The following is a 9606-nucleotide window of genomic DNA, read 5'->3' on the forward strand; positions in this document are numbered from 1 at the left end:
AGAGCCCCTTCCTTCCCTGCCTCCAGCCTCTGTCAGCATGCAGGCAAGCACCCTCCACTTCCTTCTGCTCAACGCTATCTCGCCTATACAGCCACCAGCTCCAGTGGAAATGACCCAGCATTTGGTCCAAGACCACACCCTTCACTTACCCCAAGGCCTAGAATCAGAAGCATCGATTTCTGATGTCTAGTACCTGTGTCATCTGCTCCTTCAGTGTGTGGGGACCCAGCTGGACCCCCATGGTTATGTATGCTCCCCCTACTCACTAGTGCCATGTTTCTACTCCTTAGATGGGACTGTCAAAAGGTAAACTGAGGCACAGTAAAATTTTAAACAGATTATTTGAGAAAACAACAATTCATGAATCAGGCAGCTCCAAGCAGAAGAGGTTGAGGAGCTCCACTGGGGGAATGCAAGGGGAAGACTCCTGCAGGACAAGTAAAGTGAAGAAAATATTTAACTGGTTACAGTTATACAGTTCCCTTATTTGGCCTATCCTGTCGGAAAGACCCTAGTTATCTACATAAGCTTGTTGACTTCTTCTGACTGGTTGAGCTTAAGTTCTTTTCTTCCTTAATGTACACATTTACAAGAAATAGCTCAAGTTAAGTTTCACTGATGTTTGCAAATCAAGCAAAGTTGAGGTCACTTATGAGGCCTGTTTTTTTTTTGGTTTTTTTGTTTTTTTTGTTTTTTTCCCCCGCAGGGACTCTTCAGGCCTGGTCTCCATTTTCATTCATTTTAACAGGACTCAGAGCAAAAAGTCCTCAAGCTTTCACAGCCACAATCTTAAACTAACGTTGGACACCCAAGCTTCAAGCAAAGAAGTCTATCTTGACTGACCCTTATAGTCTCTCAACTCATTCACTCACTCATTCATTCATTCATTTGTTCATTCCCACAACCTCATTGCTATGCATGGGGCTAGGTAGGCACTGGGGGCACAGGAATGAGACACAGTTGTCACCTGAGACCTCTCAGCTCACAGGTGTGTTTTGTTTTCCTTCTTCACCCTTCCTTTTTCAGTATTTCCCACCCAGTCCTCAGAACTTCCTGAGCTCCCTGAGTTCAGAGGTCATCTCCCATCCGCAACACACACAGTATGTTCCTTCATCCCTTCCCCCATCAGAACAGTAAGCTGCTTCAGGAGTGGAGGATTTATCTCTTGTGGGGACTTCATGGGCTTGGAACCCATGATTCTATGAAACTGATACAGTGTGCCCAGCACTGAGCCAGGCATCGTCAAAAGTGTGACCCTCGGGATCACTGTGCTGATGAGGGTAGAAGGGTTCAAACACTCACTCACTGATTGAGGAAGTATGTACTGGATTCAACCTTTCTTAAGAGAAATTTGGAAGCATTGGTAAAAATCATTAAAAATATGTATACATTAGACTTTTACATCCATCATTTGATTTAACACAGCAGTGTATTTTGTCTTTATATTTATTTTTCCCATTAAAAAATTAAGGCCTAATTTACATACAGTACTTTTCACCTTTTTCAATGAACAGTTCTGGGATTTCTAGAGACTTGTATCCAATGCCATAATGGAGACAGAGAAGAGTGCCATCATTCCCAAAAGCTTTCCCCTGCTCCTTGTTAGTCATCCCTTCAGTCCCAGAGAAACATTGATCTGGTGGGGTTTTTTCCTATCGTTTCTCTCTTTCCAGAATGGAAATAGTACAGTATGAAGCACTTTATGTTGACTTATTTTGGTGAAGTCCAAATATAATTTTTATGGATCATATTTTTATGTCATATCTAATAAATCTTTTCTTAACCCAAGGTCACAGTGACTTTTTTCAACAGTTCTGTGAGCTATAATTCACATAATATAAAACTGACCCACCTAAAGCATACAATTCAGTGCTTTTCAATATATTCACTGAGTTGTACAACTATCACCAATTTTACAGCATTTTCATGTCCCCTCCTCCCAAAGAAACCCCATGCCCATTAGCAGGCACTCCCTGGATCCGTTTCCTATTACTGCAGACTGGGTGGCTTAAAACAGTATTAACTTATTATCTCACCATTCTGAAGGCAGAAGTCTGAAGTCAGTATCACACTGTACTGAGCTGAAGATGTCGACAGGGCTACAGTCTCTCCAGAGACTCTAGGGAAGAATTTGTTCCTTGCCTTTCCATCTTCAGGTAGCCGCCAGCATTCTTTGGTCTGGGGCTGTTTTACTCCAATCTTCAAGGCCAGCATCTTCAGTCTCCCTCTGCTCCATCTTCACATCACTTTCTCCTCTTTGTGTTCAAATCCCCCTCTGGCTGTCTTACATAAGGATACATGTGATTGCATGTAGTTCCCATCTACGTAATCCAGGATAATCTCCCCATCTCAAGATGTTTAACTTATTCACGTCAGCAAAGATCTTTTTTTTTTTTTTTGCCATATAAGGTAACAATCACAGGTTCCAGGGATTAGGACACAGATATCTTTTAAGAGGACATTTATCAGCTTACCACAGTCCCCATTCCTACAGTCTCAGGCAATATATTTATTATATATACAATTCCAGGCACTAATATTTTTGTCTTTATAGACAAAAAAATCAAAACTTATTTTAAAAAAATAATCAAAAATTTCTTTATCAATTCTGGACATGTCATAAAAATATAATTGAACAATATGTGTTCCTTGTGACTGGATTCTTTCATTTAGCAGAATGTTTTTCAGGCTTGTCCATGTTGTAGCTGTACTTGTGCTATACGTTGTATTAATACATCATTCCTTTGAAAGGCTGAATAATATTCCACTGAATAAATATATATGTTTACCATTTATCGGTTAACAGATATTTTATTTGTTTCCACTATTTAACTACTATAAGCAGTGTTACTATGACTATTCATGTACAAGTTTTTGTGTGGACATACAAGTTTTGTGTGGACTCATTTATCTTGAGTACATAACCAATAGTAGAACTACTGGATCATATGGCAACTCTACGTTTAACATTTTCAGGAACTCTCACATAGTTTTCCAAAGTGGCTGCAAATTTTTCACCCTCTCCAGCAATGTATGAATGCTCTCATTTCTCTACAATCTCTCCAATACTTGTATTGGCTTTCTGTTTATAGCCATCCAGTGAATGTACTTACGTTTTGAATTGTAGTTACCTAACAATTAATGATATTGCACAGCTTCATCTTGAGCATGTACAATTTGCTCATTTGTATACCCTTGGAGAAATATTTATTCAATTGTGTTGTATGTCTTTTATAGCATTTGCACAATATTGTGCCACCTTTTTCTGGCTTCCATTGTTTCAGATGAGAAATTCACTACAATTAGAATTGGTGTTCCTTTATAGATAATTATTTCTCTCTGGCCATTTTAAAGATATTTTCTTTGTCTTTACTTCTCAGAAGGCTATCTATGCTGTGTCTTGGTGTCTATTTCTTTGGGCTTATTATATTTGTGATAAAATCAGATTCTTGGATTTGTAGCTTTAGGTCTTTGGGCAGATTTGATTAGACGTTTCTTTGAATACATTTTCAGGCTCACATTTTTTCTCCTTTCCTTCTGGGACTCTGAGGATGCAAAGATTAGCTCTTATGTTAATGTCCTGCAGATAGCTGACATTCTGTTCATTTATTTTCAGTCTGTTTTCTCTCTGATCAGACTGAGTAAATTTTCTCAGTCTGCCTTCCAGTTAACTAATAACATCCTCTGTCATCTCCACTCTCCTATGGAGTCCACGTAGTCAGCTTTTAATTTTGGTTATTGTTGTTTTTAATTCCCACATATTCTATTGTTACTCTGTTCCCAAAAGAATAAAAAAGAGTAAATGGAAAGAAGAACTACTAATACTTGAAAAAATAGTACCGAGGATTTTTCAGAATTAAACAAATATCTAAGACTTCAAATTGAATGTGTTCAGAGAGTTCCAAATAGAATGGATAATTAAATAGTCCATATTAAACATACTATAATAAAAATTCAAAGGGAAAATTATAAAAATATTGCACAGATAAAAGTGGTCAGTAAAGATGAATAACCATCAGATTGTTATCCGACATTTCCATAGCAACATTGCGAAGGTAAGAAAACAATGAAATATGTTCAAAATTTTGAAGAAGTATATGTCTTTTACATGTTAACTTATGACATAGAATTTGCCACCCACTTGAAAATTGTGGTTAAGAGAACTATGACAATTTTGAGGCCAAGGATGTTAAGATAAAATATTTAAAAGTTATAACTAAATGCTAGCTCTTAGCATCTGATTGAGGAAGACCTATTTTTGTTTAGTCCACTTTTATCCCACCACCAATGTTCTTTAAGTGAAGCTCAACATTTCCATACTGTAAGTGAACCCATCCCAATCTGCTGCAGTTGCATAAGTTCAATAAATTGAGAAAGGATTGGGTTCAGTCACATATGACTGAAAACCAAATAGCAGTGGCTTCAACACACAACTGTTTATTTTTAGGTATCATTTTAATTATGAAAATTCCCAAGAAGGCACAAAAGTATCTCACAAAAAAGAAATAATCGGCCAGGCACGGTGGCTCATGCCTGTAATTCCTGCACTTTGGGAGGCTGAGGCGGGCAGATCACCTGAGGTCAGGAGTTTGAGACCAGCCTGACAAACATGATGAAACCCCATCTCTACTAAAAATACAACAGATTAGCTGGGGGTGGTGGCAGGCGCCTGTAATCCCAGCTACTCAGGAGGCTGAGGCAGGAGAATCGCTTGAACCCGGGAGGCAGAAGTTGCAATGATCCAAGATCGCACCACTGCACACCAGCCTGGGAAACAAGACAAAACTCAGACTCAAAAAAAAATTTTTTGAAGATAATTATACATCTATCCCCTATGTAGCATCACTCAGTTACATTTATTCTTGCCTTCCATTTTTTTTTTATTGGCAATACCATTCCATAGGTTGTGCTGTTTACTTCACATAGACTCACAGAAAATAATCTCTAGTGTCTAGATTCATGTTTTGGGCAACACAAGCTGACAGCATTACTCAGACATCTGAGATCATAAAACCCAGCCGATGCCATCTGGGTATAAGTCCTAAAGGAAGTCTCACCTGATTCCACCAGAGAACATGATGGACAATATTCCTCACAGTATTGTTTGCAATATGGAGAAGTGAAGGCAAAACAGCACATGCACCCTGGGTTTGGAATGATACACTGTGGAATATGTACACAACGGAATAAGCACTGAAAAGTGGGCTGTGTATATGTACCCGGGAAGGAACAAAACGAATATATGAAAAAGGTCTATCACAATTTCTTACATGTAAGTTAAAATACAGTCACAGAAAGAAAAGCTGCATGCTTTACAAGAATATATTCAAATTTAAGGTTACATATCAAATGTATTAGAGTGGTTGCCTCGGAGGGGAAGGCAAGTGGAAATAGGGAATGAGGATTAAAAAAAAAAGAAAGCAAAAGTGGTGCCTCTCACAGATAGGTGATGGTCATGTGGCAGGAGCAGAGATATACATGAAGAGACTTCTGTTTGATGCCTGTATTAGTCCCTTTTCATACTGCTATGAAGAAATTCCCGATACTGGGTAATTTACAAAGAAAAAGAGGTTTGATGGACTCACAGTTCCACATAGCTAGGGAGGCCTCACAATCATGGCAGAAGGTGAAGGAGGAGCAAAGGCACATCTTACATGGTGGCAGAGAGCATGTGCAGGGGAACTGGCCTTTATAAAACCATCAGATCTTATGAGACTTATTCACTATCAGGAGAACAGGAAGGGAAAGCTCACCTCCACGATTCAATTACCTCCCACCAGGTCCCTCCCACAACATGTGGTGATTATGGGAGCTACAATTCAAGATGAGACTTGGGTGGGGACACAACCAAACCACAACAATGCCCCTCTCCAGAAAGAGCAAAAGAAAATGGCACTCTCTCTGTTTTTTGTTTGTTTGTTTGTTTTTGTTTTTTTTGAGCCTGTTGCTCAGGCTGAATTGCAATGGCGCAATCTCGGCTCACCGCAACCTCTGCCTCCCAGATTCAAGCGATTTTCCTGCCTCAGCCTCCCGAGTAGCTGGGATTATAGGCATGTGCCACCATGCCCAGCTAATTTTGTATTTTTAGTAGAGATGGGGTTTCTCCATGTTGGTCAGGCTGGTCTCGAAACCACCGTGGCCTCCCAAAGTGCTGGGATTACCGGCATGAACCACTGCGGCTGGCCAGAAAATGGTACTCTCTTTATGGTGGCCTTTTTCAGGGCTGGCATTCAGCTGCTATGCACTGGTACCCCAAATTGGTTGTTCATGGTGGACCCCCATTCTGAGTAGTCAATCCCAGCCTCACTATGTTACCTGGTTCGAAAATGACTGTGCCTCTTCTTGTTTCACAGATGTGTGCTCCTCTTGCGTTCCCCAAAACATTTATCTTTCTCCCACCATCAATTATTGTTAGTTCAACTTAATTTTCTCTTTTAGGCTACGAATCTCCTCACACATTAAACATACAAAATTTTGACCCCTGATGATCAGATTCCATTGAATGTTCTGGGTCCTGTTTTAGGCTGCTGAATCCACTGCTCTTGTCATTTTAAGGCATCTGATTTTTTCGTTTACTTCTAGGACTTCCTCAGTTTCCAGTCTGCTGATTACAGCCTTTCTTAGTTTCAATTTTATCGTTTATTTTTAAGTCATTTCTCTCTCATTTAGGGTGGAAGGGGAGGAGGTTGAGGGGATACATCTGCCCTCTTGCTCAGTTGCCCCTGACACATTTCAGTTTCGAGGTTGAATTTAATTAAGCACAAGAGGAAACTGATAGGACTCTCGGGCAGACCACAGGCAACAAACAGGGAAAATGTGAGGGATCCTGGAGACCTGCTGAGGTGGGGCTGAGAAAACCACAGAGTGCTGGGGACGAGCGCTGGCACAGGGGAAGATGCTGAGCTGGGCGTTGACCCGGATACAGAAACCCCCGCCCCAGGTCTTCCCAATGGTGAAAGGCAGGGCAGCGGAAGTAGATGTAAGAGGGCTCCGGGCAGGGGTGAGGGGTCACCACCGGGGAGATCAGGGGCTGAAAGTTCTCGCCAATAGGCTTAGCGCTGGCCTTTCCTCACGGGGAGGTGGGGCGCAATGCTTAGGGCGGCTCCCAGTAGCTGGGCAGGGGAAGAACTGGGATTCATCCTGGATCCGCACTGTGGCTCACGCACCCAAGGGTCCTGGGGCAAGGCTGGGCTAATACAATCAGAAACCTCCGTCATTGCTGTCCTGAAATGTGGTAAGAGAAAGAAAGTCATGAACGCAGGTGATGCTTTCCCTGATCCTCTTTCCTGCCCCTTTGTCTCACCCTGTCCTTGTTACCTGTTCCTCCTCTTTCCCTCCTTTCTCCCTGTCACCTGCTTCCTTCACTGCCCCTTCCTGTCTCCTAAACCTTCTACCCAGGCATTCTCAGCTTTGTCCTCCTGGCCTTGTTCCTTTCAGGACAAAGACAGAGGCAGAGCCCTAGGATGGGACTCCTACAAAGCCTCTGTCTTTTTCTAAGGTCTGTGTCTGCAGGAAGGCAGAGATTGCAAGAAAACACATATTTAAATTGGACTCAGCTGTCATTTTTCCTGCCTCTGTGATCTGTCTTCTTTTTTCTAGCCGTCTTTCTAGGAACAGCATCTGACTCCAGCTCCATTGCCCCCCAGGCCAAATCCAGGCCCCACTCACCTGTGGCACCTGCAGGTCAGGAACACAAACAGGACTCACAGCATCAGGGCCTTGGCCAGGAGGAGTCCACACAGCACAGAGACCAGGAGTTTGGGGTCAGCTGAGCCAGGGCAGATGGGGCACTTGATTTCCTGCAGGGAGGAAGGAGAAAGGAGGATGGACTTGGGCCAGGATGTCACCTGCTGCTGCTGTGTCCCTTAGCCAGGCCCCTTGTGGCTGGAGCTACTTGTATACGGGCTCACCCTGAACTCACTATGACACAGGGGTGTGGGGCAGGAGCCACAGAGGTCTCTGGGACTGAGAGGAGACCTAGGCAGAAGGAACCTCAAAGTCTTGAATGGAGGAAAAAGCTGGCCAGGGGAAGAACAAGAGATTGGAGGTCAGGGAAGGGGAGGGATAGAGCCAGGGGAGCAGGAACTCTCCCTAACTAGGTCGGGTAGAACAGGACTATCAGGAGCCTCCTAGGAATCAGAGCCAAGTGCATCTTTAAGACCAGCCAAGATATCACACCTGAAGGAATGAGGCCCAGACACTGCACAGGACCTGACTAGACCCTTAGGAGCAGTGACAGAGCACAGACCTAGACCTCCTGTCTGCTGGTGCCAGGGGTCCTCCCAGGTCCCCTCTGTGTGGCACCTACTCCTGGCCTGCCTAGCTCTGATTCTGGGACTACCCTGTCCTAGCAAATCTGCTTTTCTCTTGTGGCCTCAGTAGCTTCCTGCTTCAGTATTACTTCATATTTGGTAAAGCTAGTGAGTTCTTTTTATTTTCACTTTTTCATGGTTGATTTAGCTAGTCATGCATTGTCTTTTTTTCATTTAATTTCAGAGTAAACTTTTAAAGTTCTTTACAAAAGTAAACTGAAGTTGTGTTTGGGATTGCATTTAAAGACTTGAATTTGGGGGAAATTGACATCTTTACAATGTTATTGCCTCTTCCAAAATCATGGATTATTTCTATTTATTCAGATCACCAGTCATTTTTTAGCATTTTGTAGTTTTCTCCAAATAGGTCTGGCTTAAATTAATCCTTTCTAGAAACTTAATGATTTTGTCGCTGTAATGAAAACTATCTTAAGTTTCTAAATGATTATTTTTCATAGAGATCTATTTGTGATGTACGTCGGTTGATTTTGTGTCTGGCAACCTTGCTAAATTCTCTTGTGAGATTTAATTGTTTGTTGTTTCTCATTCTTTTTCTGGGTAGATGATACCATCATCTGCAAGTCATGACGGTTTTTTCTCTTCTTGTCTAATCTTCTTTATTGTAACTTGTTTTCCTTTCCTTCAAGCATTGATCAGAACCTCTAATATTATAGAAGACATTAATAGTAGCTGCAGAAATCCTGAATTTGTTTGTTTATGCTTTCTTCACTAAATAATGTTTATTGTAATCATTGCTGTACAATCTTTACCAAGTTATCTGTTCTTATTTCCATTTTATTAAGAGCTTTTTCATATAACATAAATGTGCTCAAGGTTCCCAAATGCTTTTTGTGCAGCAGTTGACTTTTTCCCCTGTAGTTTATGAATTTGGTTCACTTATATTAATAGATTTTTCTGAAGTTGAACAATCCTTTCTGTTTTGTGATAAAACTGTACTCGATCATAATACAGTCTTCTTTTTGATGCACTCTTGAATTCAGTTAGCTAATGGTAATTTGGGAATTGACTCCACGTGCGTCAGAGAAATAAACCTGTAATTTAGTTTTTTTATTTCCCCCTAACTGGTTTTGTGATTTTGATGACACTAGCCCCTTCAAATAACCTGGGCTGTTCTTGCTTCTTTTCTATTTTCTGCAACATCTTGTATGAAATATAAATCAAATGTTTCTTAAATGATTGAGTTACCTGTAAAACCAGGTGAGTCTTGAATTTTCTGTGAGGGTGGAGCTTATCTACCATTCCAGTTTTCCTATTTATTAATCTATTGAAATTT

At 41.3% G+C, this 9606-nt stretch overlaps 1 long non-coding RNA gene across 1 annotated transcript; it reads right to left on the minus strand.

Moving 5' to 3' along the window:
• Positions 1-6620: 6620 nt before the first annotated feature.
• On the minus strand, positions 6621-8294 carry LOC103883670. Its single transcript, XR_004184276.1, has 3 exons — positions 8179-8294; positions 7669-7799; positions 6621-7224 (listed from the first exon to the last, which is right to left on the minus strand). It is a non-coding gene; the product is annotated as an uncharacterized LOC103883670 (long non-coding RNA).
• Positions 8295-9606: the final 1312 nt, after the last annotated feature.

Source organism: Papio anubis, chromosome 6, assembly GCF_008728515.1.
Source record: "Papio anubis isolate 15944 chromosome 6, Panubis1.0, whole genome shotgun sequence".
NCBI lineage: Eukaryota > Metazoa > Chordata > Mammalia > Primates > Cercopithecidae > Papio > Papio anubis.